The sequence below is a fragment of the Canis lupus genome, chromosome 3 (assembly GCF_003254725.2).
Source record: "Canis lupus dingo isolate Sandy chromosome 3, ASM325472v2, whole genome shotgun sequence".
NCBI classification, from domain to species: domain Eukaryota; kingdom Metazoa; phylum Chordata; class Mammalia; order Carnivora; family Canidae; genus Canis; species Canis lupus.
Window position 1 is genome coordinate 5,321,812 of NC_064245.1, and position 16,348 is coordinate 5,338,159.

General features: G+C 35.1%; 1 long non-coding RNA gene across 3 annotated transcripts in view; it reads right to left on the reverse strand.

Moving 5' to 3' along the window:
• Positions 1-1,434: 1,434 nt before the first annotated feature.
• LOC112653945 (uncharacterized) overlaps positions 1,435-16,348 on the reverse strand; it is a 96,488-nt gene continuing 81,574 nt past the window's right edge. For 2 of the 3 annotated variants that reach the window (XR_007409678.1, XR_007409677.1), the window contains one exon: positions 1,435-1,623. This is a non-coding gene — a long non-coding RNA (uncharacterized LOC112653945). Of the gene's footprint in view, positions 1,624-12,134; positions 12,205-16,348 lie in introns of all 3 variants that reach the window. The other variant, XR_003132648.3, reaches the window with a different exon arrangement.

Below are 16,348 nucleotides of genomic sequence, written 5' to 3' on the forward strand. Positions count from 1 at the left end.
TTTGTGACTCCATCCTAAGGAATCAGTCAGTCACATAATCAAAGATTATTCATGCAAGTAAATTACTATCAGAATTACTTATAAGCATTTGGAAAGAATCTAATTGCAAACAATTGGAAAATGTTTAAATATTGTTTGAAATAATCATGAGATGGCATTTTATGCAACCTGTTAAATATTTAATGATTTGTTCATAATATAACATGAAAATAAATAAATACAAATACTACATACAATATAATATCAATATTGCCTCATACACAGGTACTTATTTAGGCCCACAAAAGATTTATATTTTCAGAGAACAGCACCAGAAAGAAATACATTAATATAGGAGTACCAGATTTTCTTTATGCCTTTTTATACTTCCACAATGAAATCTTATCATTTCTTTATAATCAGCTAAAAGGATAAATGGTACAAAAGTTTAAGATAGGTGTCCATCTTTTTATTAGGTTTTATGGGAACGGATATAAAAAAAAAAAAGTGGTGGGCATTTTCTCATTGTTCCTGACATGTAATTATGAGAGGAAGACAGAAGAAGTAGGAAAATGGAAATATGTAGTTAGTTCCCTGTGGGTGTGTTAATTTCTTTACTACTAGAAAATACACACTAAGCAGACTTTTGTGGTTGGAAGATAGATTCATAATTTAAGAATGAGGATGTTGGAAGCTACTCAGCAGTCATTTGACTTCCAGCAGGACTACATGAACACTAGTATTGTATTGTCTTGTGGCTGAAAGAATAGCCCGGAGGAAGTTATCCTGAGTAATTTCCATGTGCTTTGTTTATGTTGTGGCCTGCCAGAGAGTTTTCTGTAAGTACCGTCATGAGTCTCGAGTGCCAGCAGGCTCCCTGGCCTGATGCATGTTCCAAGATGCTAGAGTCACAGATTAGACACACAGGAGTACATATCAAATTCTGATGAGCATCTCACTAATTACGCTCTCAACGTTATGTAACTACCCAGAGGTTCAAAAAAGAAAGAAAATAAGTCCTGCTTGTTTCCCCACATACATAACTTACACTGATACGTTTTTAAATAATTTCCTGGTTTCCATAGTATAATTTTGAGATTTAATAAAGATAAGTGGGCAGGAAAAGACAGGAAGCAAGGATCAGTACATTTTTTTCCCATTTTTCCCAAGTAACAAAACAGATTTGATCTGTCTCTAAGAGTATTATATTTGAATGAGAAACCACCACATACTTTAAAAAGTCACTGACTAAAAAAATCCTCAAAAATATCTGAGATAAAATCCGGTTTTCTGATTTCTAGTTGGGTGACATTGTGAAGTTATATAACCTCTCAGTTGCAGTTTCCTTTTCTGTAAAACAAGAGTAATAAAATCTACTTTATAGGGCTGCATGGACTTTAAATGAGATTGTTTGATTGGAAGTGCAATACAAAACATTAAAAACATATAGCACAGTTAGTTCTCTATTGTCCTTTATTAAAAAAGATTTTATTTATTTATTCACAAGAGAGAGAGGCAGAGACATAGGCAGAGGGAGAAGCAGGCCCCATGCAGGGAGCCTGATGTAGGACTCGATACTGGGTCTCCAGGATTACGCCCTGGGCCGAAGGCAGGTGCTAAACCACTGAGCCATCCAGGGATGTCCTTTAAAAAAAAAAAAAAAGATTTTGAGATTTTATTTATTCTACTGCCCTTTCTTTTTTAATTAAGACCTGCGGTCTGTAATAGTATGGGACTTTGTATCGAATTTCATGCGTTCAAATCCTAGAACAGACATTTATTGACTGAGTTGAGACCTGGGTTTCAATTTTTTTCATCTATAAAATGGAATATTATCTATATAAAGTATAGGATGGCTGGCTGAGAGTTTTGAATAGAATATGGTGAATTTTTAGACTCTTATCATTTATTTGCATATAATTATCACAACTGTTCCTAAAAAGCATGTACTAACAGAGAGTAAATTTCACAGGATCACACAAGTGTTAAGATGTAAAAGGCCATACTTAACTAAGAGCCTTTCTAATATCAAAGTCTCTCCAATTTTTTCATGCCGCTACCTTAGGATTGTGGCAACTGGAAGCTACCCCAAATTATGCTTCTAGGTGGCTTCATTGCATTGGATAAATTGGATAAATTTATCTGGACTTCTGTGTCATCTGTGTTTCTGTAAAACAGAAAGCTGTATGAAGTTAATTCTTTGTGATTTGGATTCACTGGAGGTTATGGGTTCCTCCAATCTTCTCAGGAGCAACTTCATGGAAAATTGAGACAAATTAGAAGGTTCTATCTCTTCAGCTCCTTCAGAAAGAAAAACTTTTCAATAGAAAAGAGATAATAATCTATTTTTTCTCTCATTTATATGCTTCTGATTTCATTTGCACAAAATATTACATTGTTGAAAACAAGCTTGAGAACTGCTAGATTAGATATTCTCTATTTTTTTTTATTTTAATTCTAGGGGTACCGGGGTGGCTCAGATGGTTAAGTGTCCAACTCTTGATTTCAGCTCAGGTCATGACCTTAAAGTTGTGAGATCAAGCCTCACCTTGAGCTTTACAAGGGCATGGAGCCTGCTTAAGATTCTCTCTCTCAAAATATAAAATAAAATGTTTGATTCTAATTAAATATCTTTAAGGGCCACGGATTCAGAATAAGTAACGGATAAGTAATCAAATGAATACTTAACCATAGAAATGTTTACCTGGAGGATATGCTCAGTAAGAGTGGATGGGTGAGGCAAATTTGGGGACAGTTGCTTGTGCTGCTATTTCTGATAAAAATTAAGTACTTGGATCAAAAGAGCAAACATGAAGAAGATTAATTAAACTATTTGAGCATGTCTAAGAGAGTAGTAGACAGCTTAATAAGTAAGTATATTAATAAATACATAGCAACCAAAAGAAGAGTTGGAATCAACCAATTAAAAAGCAGATGTTCTGGGAGCACCTACAAACCAAGTGAAGTGCGATAAAGCATGAAGAAGCATAATCAAATATTCACCAAAGTCACTGATAAAACCTGTCCTGATCACTCATGGACAGATGATTGATGCAGCCGGAGGAGCAAGAAGGCACCTCCAGGGACCTTGAGGTTTACAGCTAGAATTTGAAGGCTGTAAACAAGGACATGAACATTTCATCCCATCTTCTGATTGATCCACTCATTCATCCAGTGATTCACTCAACATACATTTACGAAGAATGATATAGTCAATGAATAACTGATAGGAAAGTTATTGAATAGTCAAATTGACTTTCTGGGGCTATTACTTATGATATCAAAATCATGGGTTCTCAGGAAAGGGTAGAATTCACCTAAAATAGATTAAAGATAATGTTTGGGGAAAGATTCAATAATGTAACGAGTGAAATGTAAAACAACACTACCCTGGGGTGGGGGGGCGGGTGGCTGTGCGCAGGGCAGGGCGGGTTGTGCCTAATAAATCAATAAAACTAGATGCTGTGGGGAATAATCTGTTACTCTTGAGTCCTGTCCATCTTCCTTACTGCTACCCTAGCCATACTCTCTACCTTGGGATTCTAAAATCGCCCTTCTAACTGGTCTCTGCACTTCTTTCTGTTCAACCTCTGACTATTCCTTACTTACAAAGAAGCCAACATACTCTTTTTAAAGCTAAAAAGATTGTATCCTGTCCCTCTGGTAAGCCTCCAGTGGCACACTATCCTACAGAGATTCTCTCTATACAGGCCCTACTTCACTCTGATCTCAGTTTGTGCCACTGACCTCTGTCCACAAATACTGACCCATGTATGAACTTTGGTCTATTTCTCAAACCCTTCAAATCAATCCAGTCTTAAGGCTTTTGTACCGCCTATTCCAGCTGAGTTAAAATTCTCTTTCCTGTCATCTTTCTATGGGAGAGTCCATTCAATGGAGAACTAATTCTAACCTAAGCTTACATATAAATTTCTCAGAATGTTTTGCTGGACCATCAGATCTGAAGTAGTTCCTCAGACACTTCCTATTTCATCACTCTGACTCTCTACTAGACCTGTGAAATTATCATTTGTATCTTCATTCAGTCACTATATTCTCTAAATCTAGCTGTTATCTGATAGAGGCTTAATACCTATCTACTGAGGTGTATATATAAATGTATATATATCACAAAAAAGCCAAAGGTCAAGGTTATTACCAATCCAAAATAATAGAACAGTGTCAGAAACAATATCCATTGCTTAAGATCATTATTATAGATGCTTGAAATATGTAAAATAAGCAATGCTTATCTAAAATTTTCACGGAGACAATGTTTTCTCACAATTGTTAACCGAGAGATTGTGAGATTGAGCTTTTGTCGAAGAAACGTCAGTGAAAGAACACTTCACATTAGAAAGAGATCTAAAAGAGGCATGGAAAGGAGAATATGCAATACTCATATTCTATACTATTTCATTTAATCATAGAAATAACTCAGGAATATTTTTAAATATTTTATCCCTGTTTATCAAATACTGGAACCGAGACCCAAAGAAAATGAGGACAATCCTAATGACATAGAACTAATGGTGAAGGTATTACTTAATTCATGTTCATCTAATTTAAAATAGTTTCCCATCAGGCCAGATATAAAACACCCTGGAAAATGTACTTTAAAAACAACAAACCACTTCCTTAAAGTCAAGATCTTATATGGAAGCCTAATATGTAAAAAAAAAAAAAAAATAATAATAATAATAATAATAATATGTAAAACAAACCAGAAAAAAGTGAAAAACTCTTCTTTTTGTATGGATTTCATTGAGAGCTGAATTTTCCTTTCAGAGCATTTCACATGTTTCTTGTTTATATTTTCATATGTCCAGGCAAGTTTAGTCAAATCTAAAAGGCTTAGATGTCAGTCTGTCTTCTAAAAGTCACTTCACCGTTTTGTGCTCTGTACATTTCTCCATTGATTTCATTGACTTTTCCGAAATTCATTTAGAGGAAGAGTGTAGGGACAAGGATATTGTTGAGAAGAAAAATTTTTTTTTAATTTAAAAAGATTTTAAGAGGAAATTCATTTTAAAGCCTTATTCAGTTTTACTTGGACTAGATGTTCATTTGGAATGCTTTTAAGTCGGTGAGTGGAAGTGGTGCTACAGAACTACTGATCCATTTATAGATAATTTCCAAATGACATTATCATTTTAAAGTTATTACAACCTCCCAATACTGATCAGTTAGAGATAAGGATAGATACATACATACATACATGGATACATACATGCAGAAGTGTTCTGATAGTCCATTCTTCTTTCTTCAGTTTATGTTCTACAATCATTATTATAATTTTTATTTTTGGGGGATTCTTGATTATTGACTCAAATAGAAAATATGAGGGTGAGAAACATTTATCTCCTGAAACAACCAAGAAGAATGCTGGCTGCACAGTAGTACGTGGCATGGGCAGCTCAATTTTGATGCACAAAATTAGGATATAGTTGCCTCTTTTATGCTCCGAGAGGAAATTAAGACATTGGATCCCAGCAGGGACGTGCATGGTTGTACTGGTGGTGGAATGACGGTTTGTATGCTCAAGTGCCAAGCTGAGGTGAATGTTCCCACTATCATGGCCCTAAGCTTCACCTTTCCATAGCTGTTGGTTGGCCTTCCAGGCCTTGGGATTCCCACCTTGAATTCCACTTGGGATTCATCTCTAGCTCTGAAGCTCTATTTAAGAACTACCTTGGGAATCCACTATGTTGCAGGCAGAAATCCCAAAGATTTCCATTTTCTTTACCTTTATCCAGGGTTTTTTGTTTTTCCCAACAAATCCTCCAGTTCCCCTCAAGTGATTGGATTGTAACCCTTTCTCCAACATGACACTGCCTGCATTGTTTTCTAATAATACTACAAGCATCTAGGAAACTAAACACTTTTTTCTTAAATCTTAAAGGTAACTTATCTCTCAACTGTGACCAAGGGGAATTTCTGGCTTTTCACTTGAATATTGGGAAAAACATACTTTCTGGATAGGTATCACCCTTTTAATACATTTTTTTTATAGTGCCTGTAAGATTAGTTCTACTCTACATCACACCCTATCCCTAAATCCTTTTCCTTGGAAGCTCTTCAGGATTGTCGTGTTTCATCTGGAGCTTCATAGTTCTGCTTCAAGGATAAGTCACCGAAATGCTCACCTCACACACAAAACAGCAGTTCAATAATTGTCCATGCCATTTTCTCCCAGGCACTTCAGAATACATGGGATGAGATTCATACCTAGCAATTTTTTCTTCTCTACTTTTTGATCTGAGAGTAAATTGGTATCATTAATCCTTACACTTGAACATTTTTTATAGTACTTCCAATTATAAGTTATAAAAACAGTGATCATCCTTGTACCCTAGTCATTTTTTATTTCTTTATATTATACTATTTTATTTAAAAATATTTTTTTAAATACGTTGCTACACTATCCTATATTTTATTATACTATACTATCTTATCTTACCTTTACTTTTTTTTGTCTATTTTCTATCTCACGAATTGTATTGAGAAATCATTGAGAAAAGGAACTGTTTGTATATCAATCATTGTACACTGATATGTCCCAAGCACTTTGAACATTTTGCAGCCCATAAAATCTCCTCAGATTTAAATCACACAGGTCACTTTTTTTATCTAAAAAAGTCATTAATTTTTCATTTGGGGGGTACCATACCATGTAATGAGTAACTACTATTAAATCATAGGACATTCAAAGAACATAATCAACAATATATAATCATTTGAAAAGTCAATTGACCAGAAAGACATTTCCTTTTAATATTGAATTTTGCCTCACTGTTTTTGAGTGGAGTCCTCTTTTCAAACCATCACAGGATGCAAGCCAAAATATCTATTTAAAAACTTATATGTTCTGTTTTTCACTTGTTCTAATATGTCTTTTATAATTGTTACATTGTAACTATACCACAATCTTAACAATAAAAAATCAGTACTAGAAGGAAGTACATGGATAGAGTGAAATTGTCTGAAAGAAAGTTCTCAGAATATGCTAAATTGTTCTCAAAGTAGCTTTCAGCTTGTGATGCACTATTTATTTCCAGTCAGGATTATTGAACCATTTGGTCAATGAATCCAGTACGTAGGTGAGAAATATAGATCAGTTCTTCCCAAAGTTCTTTGACAATGGATCAGTTGCAATATCCAGTAGTTTGAACAATACCAGAAGTTTGTCAGATGTAATACATTACTAGGATTAAAAAGGTGGCAAAATATGACTTTGTAAACAAATCAACCACTGAGTTATGAAAATATAGTCATATGCTTTTTATTATACATGAAAAAAACCAGAGAATTGCATCATCTCATTTTATTAGTGTATATATGTAAACCATCTTATGAAATGTAACAAATTTATTCTGAAATTACCTAATATGATACATGATACCATTAACTAAATCAGAAGTCAACAAACTTTTTTTTGTTTTGTTTTGTTTTTGGTAAAGGGCCAATGGTAACTATTTTAGCTTTTTTGATCTATACAAGTCTGTATCATAACTACTCAACTCTACCATTGCAGCACAAAAGTAGCCGCGCACAATACGTAAAAAATGGGTGTAGCTGTGTTCTACTATTATTGTATTTACAAAAGCAAGAAACTGGTCTTATTCGGCCTCAGGATCATAGTGTGCCAACCCGTGGACCTAGATTATTAACTAGATTGTAGACAATGCAGTGGTTAGGTAGTTAGTATGCAGTATATCAATGCAAGGAAATAACAACCAGGCATTTGCTCAACAGAGAACTGATGGGGCATTCTTCAATATGACCTATCTATTTTTTAAAGGCAGATTAAATATATAAAAGCTAGATGAATTTTACAGGTATATGCTATATTTTACCTACAACAAAAAATATATTTTGGCTAAAAACTGTGGCTACCTTATAGCAATTTTCTGCTTTTTCCTTCTCTTCGTCCCTCCTTTCTTTTCCCCATCTTTGACTTTATTTTCCTTTGCTTTTATTAACATCTTATACAATGCAATTCTTTTCCCAACACAGTTCAGGAAATTCTTTTTGAGGTGAGACAGGACAGTAGTGCATTTTGTTTTATATAATCACAGGTTTTTTTGTTTGTTTGTTTTTGCTTTTGTTTTTACTTTCAGTGCTTGTGTTCTCGGGATAACTGAGTTTTTCACTTGCTATGGCTCTAATAACTTATTTTTTAATTTATTGGTCAGGGGTAGCAAGCTAGCAGAAATTATTTAGATCTGATGTAGAAAGGTAATGTTCTTCAAAAATGTGATGTTAAAAAATTAAGAAGATTCAGTTAGTAAAGACAGCAGTCACTTACAATCACTAAATAACTATTATCCTTGCTCATTTTCTATTTCCTATGTGTTCATAGAGGTCTGGAAAATTTAATTCCACTCTGTTTTTACAGACAATATTGGAATGCAGTCTTAAGCAATTTCAAACGGATTCAACATGTTTGAGATTTGGTGTGACCTGAAGTCCTTTCCTCACTTAGGATTTACCAGTAACAGAAAAGCAGCCAGGTGGAGAAAACAAAACAAAACCAACCACAACAAGAAACCTTTAGGGGAGTCCCCTCCATTTACCATTCAGGAAATAAAGCTAAATAGGCTAAGGTGTTGGGAAACAGAATACAGGAAATCTACAGAGACAGGAGGACAGAAAGCAAGGAAACAAAACAAAACTCCATAATCATACCTCAGTCACCCAGGAAAGCAGTCTTTCTTCATGACTGAATACCAGAGCATCATATTAGACTTCTTTTCTTACATGTTATATTGTTATACATGAACAATATAAATGATTGACCAAAGCACCAATTTGGTCCTAGATTTTGCTTTAGTTTTATACATTTTATTTATTTATTTATTTGAAAGATAGAATGAGACAGAGAGCCTGAGCTGGGGAGAAGGTGAGGGGCAGAGGGGGGTCCATCCCAGGACCCTGGGACCATGACCTGGGACCATGACCTGGGCCCAAGGCAGACACTTAACTGACTGAGCCACCCAGGCGCCTGCATATCTTCTTTCTTTAGAAAATATTAATAAGGAGCTTTCGGAATCACTTCCTGGAAACTGATTTGCCCCAGAGTTGTTTTTTTGTTGTTGTTGCTGTTTGTTTGTTTTCTGAATCATGGATACTTTTAATTCCAATAATTTTTCAAGCTACAAAACTTCAAATCAGTTTCTCTTTAACTTTTCTCCTTTCTCTCCCAACCAGTAATTCCCGAAGCTCTCTCAATGATGGCTCTTATTTGCATGGATTGAAAGTTTTCTTCTTATTCATTCTAACTCTGTCTGCCTTATCCAGGCCCTCATTATTTCTGTTCTGAACCACTGAAACAGCCTCAATTCTGTCTTTTTTTTTTTTTTAAGATTTTATTTATTTATTCATGAGAGATCCAGAGAGAGAGAGAGAGAGAGAGAGAGGGGCAGAGACACAGGCCAAGGGAGAAGCAGGCTGCATGCAGGGAGCCCGATGTGGGACTCGATCCTGGGACCCCTGGGGTCGGCTCTGAGCTGAAGGCAGACACGCTTAACCGCTAGGCCCCCCAGGCATCCCTGAATTCTGTCTTCTAATTCTGGTTTTCCCTCATTCCACTCCGAAGTGGATCCATAGCCCCAAAGTCATTTTGTGACAATACAGAGCTGAGCAAGTTAAGGTATTGCTTTAATAGTTTAATGTCTCCTCCACTCCTTTAGGCAAAGGTCCAACTATAGTCACCGTTATATACACAATATATGATTTTACATTGCCAGGGTTTTTGCAGGCTGTTTCCTGGGTCTACATTGCCAAGATCCAAAATCTCACTTGTCTCTTGAATCTCTCAATGTCTTCCAAGGAAATGACTACTTGTCATAAATAAAGCAGCATACAAGTTACATTTTGTCTGAAATTGTGCAAGGCATCATGAGTTCAGCACCTCCCTCTTCTATAGGTTACGATAAAAATAATGCAATATAGTAGCCTCCAAAATCAGTTATTATATAGTTCATCAAGGAAAAGGATAATACTTTATTCAGGCCACAATGCCTAAGGCAGTTCACTGACCACATAAAAGTATTTGGGGTTCAGATATGCATGTAGAAAATGCACCATCTGCCAGAAACAACTAAAAACTTATTCCATCTCAGTGCTATAGAAGCATTTCAGGAGCTGAAGAGTAACACAATGGACACCAACTTTGATGTCAGGCTGTCCAAGTTTATATATCTGGATCTACCTTTAATTTTGTGGTAGTGGCCAAACCACCCAGACTAGGTCTCATTTCATCTTTAAAAAGGGTATAATTAGTACCTACAGATTCAACTTTCAGACCTATCTGGATCTGCTATTCCTCAATGAATAATAGCAATTATTAACTAGATTTCAAAAATTTCTCATTTATAGCCATTTTAGTGCCTCTTCACTGAAATCTCTATTAAAGGCCACTGTAGGAGTAGTTCATCAATAACTCTGTGTTAAGAGCTTCGTTTTATATTTGAGAGTTTATAAATGCCAACTAGATTTAGAAACTTGGATCTAAATTTCTTTCCTCTCTCAACTGTTTGGATATGAAAATAGAGATTTCTTAACAAAATGTATAAATGTTTGAATTTCTTTCTCACATACAAGAGTCATTTTTTAAACTTTTAAGCTACAGATTTAGATCATACAGATGCTTTTCTACATTGTTTTGAGTAGTTCTTTATGTATTTATTCCTGGTGTGTCCTAATCACATAAAAAACCTAAAAGAAAAATTATACCTTATTTACACTAAAACAGTCTCCTAATTAATATAGGGTTGTAATAAAAATTTTCTGGTGTAAGTATACATTTCCTGGTATACTTTAGAGAAGCTTAATCTATTTCTTAACTTTTTGTTGGCTGCCAATATTTTTTTTCTAATTATTACCTAATTATTTTTGTTTATATGATTGTATTGATTGTATTTCCTTTCAAGGATAGGCTCATATAGTTGTTATTTATAATTTGACTATGAATATTTGTTCAAACCTGCCATACTTTTGTATATTTCATTACTACAGAGAGTTTTTAGTATAATAAAGTGGAATAGTCTCTTAATTCAACATGTACCTTGATTCCATGTATGTCTTTTATTTCTTTCCTGAAATATTTATTGTGGTTCCATATGAAAGGAGCCTATGGTCAGGAAAAGTATAAAGTTTTTATATGAATAAAATTATCCTTTTCAATCTACAAATAAAAAGTATGTGAAGTGGAGAAAGAACAATTTTTCTGGATAATTAGAAAAAATCATCTTAATAAACAGCTAAACTCAATGTTATACTAAATCTTTACTAATGCTTCTTCCTTCTTTAAGAACAAAATAATGCTCATTTAATAAAAAGTATACATTTAGTGTGCATTGTCTTCTAGTTTATGTTATTTGAAAACTCCTCATGGTTTTCAATTATAACTAATCAGTGGGTAAATTTAATGCTTACTTAAAGAGTATGAAGTATGATTCAAGTATTGTATTAGGTTCTATTGATCAATGTTTTCTTCTCTAGTAGGCTTCCGTGACATTTAAGATTCATCTTTAGTAATCTACATTTTTTTTTCTTCAAAATTATACTTAGATATCAGCCAGAAAAAAATTCACCTACAATACTGTTTTATCAGAAACTGGTCATATGCTGTTTTTTTTGTTTTTTTTGTTTTTTTTTTTGGTCATATGCTGTTAATAAGAATAGAAGGATACTACAAAGAATGTTGTTGACAGCTTTATATCTGTCAGAAGCTAAGTTCATTTCCTCCTTACTTCAATTTTTTTGGAGTATAATTGTGTAAAAATTTATGTAATTCACATCACAAAATTTGTCTTATTAAATTTGTAGTTATTTATTCTGAATTATATGTATTAATGTTCTATCACCGAAATGCTTAAGTAAATTTTTTGAAAGATTATAACAGTAGTTCAATGAACTAGGAAAATTATCCTATAGGATTCCAGATAGGTAATATTAGTGACATATTTAAAGTGGTGATAACTTTAACTTTACACTTATTTTCAAGAAATTACATTTTCACAATCTTTTTTTAAGTGAAGCAGTTGAACAAGCTAACAAACATAAAAGATGTCTTCTAAAAAGAGGTTTTATGTCTGCAGTCTATTAAAAGAATAAATGATCTTTACTTCAATATAGATTAATTGACTTACCCCTAGGCCAAATGATATTTTCTCTCAAGGACAAGAGATCAGTTAGGGAGTCCAAGGTTCATTTTGTTAGCTAAATGAAAATAAATTGGTGACAACTTAGAGTCAGCGTCTAAGAACTTACAGAGAATTACTCTAACTTGAAAGGGAGATTAGGCATTCTATAAAGAAAGATATCTCTCTCAAAAATGCAAACCTGGCACTATTTCTATCAATCATATCTGTAAATCATTGGACACACAGACACACACACATACTTGATGCTCAGCCAGTATGTTCCAGTGTAGTGTAATAGGTCCTTATTACTTCTCATTTATTTTGTATTCATTCTGTTTACTTTATGCTTATGCCTCTCTAGTCATTAAATTATTTGATTATCAGCCCTTTTTATACATACACACATATGTGTGTCTGAATGAAAGGATCACATACTATGAAAAATCTTTCTGAAGATGCAATTAATACTAAATGGGAATTGAAAATCAAACTCTTCCTAAAGTGGTGTTTATTTGAATGCAATTCTTTTTTTATTAAGATTTTATTTATTTTATTCATGAGAGACACAGAGAGAGAGAGAGAGAGAGAGAGAGAGGCACAGACACAGCCAGAGGGAGAAGTAGGCTCCATTCCATGTTGAGAGCCTGCCATGGGACTCATCCCGGGTCTCCAAGACCACACCCTGGGCTGAAGAAGGCTCTAAACTGCTGAGCCACCCGGGCTGCCCTGAATGCAAGTCTATATAAATGAAAAAACAAAACAAAAAAACAACCAAACAACTTGCTCTTAAATAAGCTGAAAGAATATCCAGGATAAAGACAGGTTTATGGGGGGTAAGGAGAAAAGTCTGAGGTATATGGTGTATATGGAAGACTCAAAGAGTCATTGACATATGATAAGTGTAAAGAGAAATATTTGGAAGTAACATTAGAGATCTTTGAATTAGCTAAAGAGAAAAGGCACTCTCTGAGAGTCAATGAGAATCATTGAAAATGACTGAAAAGAAAATAGGTATGATCCAATTAGTGATTAAGGAAGATTTACATCATCCACACACATACAGGGTTCAAGTAGTAAATTTAGAGGACCAGACTACATTTTTCTCATTTAGCTTCAGTGTTTATGAAGAAATAATACCAGTAAATTGAGCTCAAATCTGCTCTATAATTCCACAAACATAAGTCAGGGAAAAACATTTTTTTTTTCATTTTTGAGCTCAAATACTCTCTTTTCTGACAGTGCGTGGTTGGTTACTAAATTTTCTTTGTTATATGTATATGAAAAAGGTTGGAATGGTGGACTCTAAAGTAATGCATAGAATTTAACTTACTCACCATGCATCTTTATCTTATTCTCCATGAGAGGAATTGGATACATATAAACACATAAAGTAAGCTGATCAGTTCTTTTATTCAAGGCCAGAGTAATGGAATCAAGTTATGGTTGATTATAGAGTTAATTTTGCTACTAAGGTCATAGTTAATAAATGATTATAGTTCTAGATATAAAAGGAAAGTCGAGAATCAAGCAGAGTTGACATATCTAAGTTCAACATTGGGTCAAAAGTTTTGGGAGTTAGGCTGAATAAATAAGTAAAGGCGGCACGGGGAGGGGTGGTGGTAGTGGTGAGGTGGAATGGCTGGCCGCTTAAAGAAAATGGAAGAAAGGAGCCAGAATCAAGTGAAGAACAAGGGTAATTCTATTTTTTCAATACCAGCACCTAGATCCAACAAAGCCAATCTATGTTGACATAACCTGAACTAAATAGTTGTTGGTGCTTTGAGATCTCATGCTGTGGAACCCCGCAAATAAAGATGAGAATGCTGTAACATTTGAATCCAGTGAATGAAATATATCAAGAGAAAAATAAATACCACAAAATATGCTAAGAAATTGCAGATTGTTCTCCCCAAAGAGATATGAAAATACTCTTCTGAAGCAAAAGAAAAGTCAAACAAAGAGAAACGTTGCTAATTTTCTTTATCTGGGAATTTCATCAAAGGCTTAGCATTTTGGGGTTTGTGGTTAACATGATTCATTGCTTGTGTCCATGCTCTGCCTAGATTTTCTTAAGTTGCCCTCTAATTTCTGCTTAAGAAATTATGGTCAGCAGTTTTAATGGTTTTGAACCCAAGGAAGAGGGAAAATCTTTTTTAAAAAATACCAATTGTTTAACCGTATCTTTTGGTAATACAAGAAACAACATGACAGAAAAGTCTGATCATAAAAAGTGTCCACATCCAATCACAGTCCTACTGTCCTCTTCTGTGTGCTCTCTAGTGACCTGTATCTGTTTTTTTTTTAAGATTTTATTTATTCATGAGAGACACAGAGAGAGAGAGAGAGAGAGAGAGAGAGAGAGGCAGAGACACAGGCAGAGGGAGAAGGAGGCTCCATGCAGGGAGCTGGATGCGGGACTCAATCCTGGGTCTCCAGGATCACAACCTGGGCAGGCACCAAACCGCTCACCCATCCAGGGATCCCTAACTGGTATTGATAGAGTCTGGAAGACCTAGCTACTCCTGACACACTATTCTTTTTTTTTTTTTTTTTTTTTTTTTTTATTGGTGTTCAATTTACTAACATACAGAATAACACCCAGTGCCCGTCACCCATTCACTCCCACCCCCCGCCCTCCTCCCCTTCTACCACCCCTAGTTCGTTTCCCAGAGTTAGCAGTCTTTACGTTCTGTCTCCCTTTCTGATATTTCCCACACAATTCTTCTCCCTTCCCTTATTTTCCCTTTCACTATTATTTATATTCCCCAAATGAATGAGAACATATAATGTTTGTCCTTCTCCAACTGACTTACTTCACTCAGCATAATACCCTCCAGTTCCATCCACGTTGAAGCAAATGGTGGGTATTTGTCATTTCTAATAGCTGAGTAATATTCCATTGTATACATAAACCACATCTTCTTTATCCATTCATCAATTCGGCCTGAGATTTCCTGACACACTATTCTTTAACTATGTACTTTTAGCCCATAATTCTAAGAGCTCCTGAAATTCAATTTTCAATCTGTTTAAACCTTTTTAAATCTCTCAAATGGGATTTATTATTGAGGATTCCCTAGAGTCCTTGTTGATACTGAGTAATTATAAAGCTTTATAAGAGTAATGCTGTTATGACCTGTGATTCAGATCTTATACAATGAAAACAGCTTCAATACATTAAAAAAAAATTTTTTTTTTAGAAGTTGCTTTGGAAGCCATGGGCCTCAGTATAGACATGGGCAAGTTCGAGAACCACACCACACACAACCAGTCATGAAAATGGCACAGACACGGCATCAAGAAATCCTGGTCACAAAGGTATGAATTCTTAAGGAGGAAGACCCCAAGTTCCTAAGGAACATGCACTTTGCCAAGAAGTGCAAGTGCCTGAAGAAGATGTAGGCAAATGACGTGAAGGTCCTGAGTGTACATGCTGAGGTCATCAGTGCCCTCATCAAACCCAAGGAGGTCAAGCCCAAGATCCCAAAGGGCAGCAGCTGCAAACTCAATCATTTTGCCTACATCCCTCACCCCAAGCTTGGAAAACACACTCATCCCCACATTGTCAAAGGTCTCAGGCGTTTCCCGCCAAAGGCCAAGGCTGAGGTTCAAGCCAAGATCCTGGCTTGCAGCTGTGACTTTGGCTCCAGCTTCTGCTGGTTCAGGCTCCCAAAGGTACCCAGGCCCCAACAAAAGCTCCAGTGTAGAGGTTTCTGTTTGCCAGAGTGAAGACGGGAGGACTGGTGTAACCCCTGGGCTTCTGTCTGCATGGGGCTGGTGTCCTCCTGTGTTATTTGTACAAAGAAACCTGTAGCAGGATCCAATTTTTTTTTTTTTAGAATTTCTCACAATTTTGCTAATTCTTTATTTTAAGGGAATCTATCTATCTATCTATTTATCTATCTATCTATCTATTCACCTATCAACCTATCTACCTTTGGAAAAAACTTTTCCTGAGTTGTTTGAAAGAATAATTAACCGTGTAAGTTTTGCATTGAACTATGCAAATATGAAGTGCCACCTATAAAACTTGTTTGTAAAGAAGAATCAAAGCACAAGCTCAACCTGAGAAAAACAAACAAAAGCTGATTATGAATGTTCAGAAACAGTCAGTGTCTGAGCATGGAGGAGAAATATTACTCCTGCACATCACTTCTATAAAGACTAAGACATATTAATAGTAATTCTATAATTCCATAACTCTGTGATTACCATTCTAA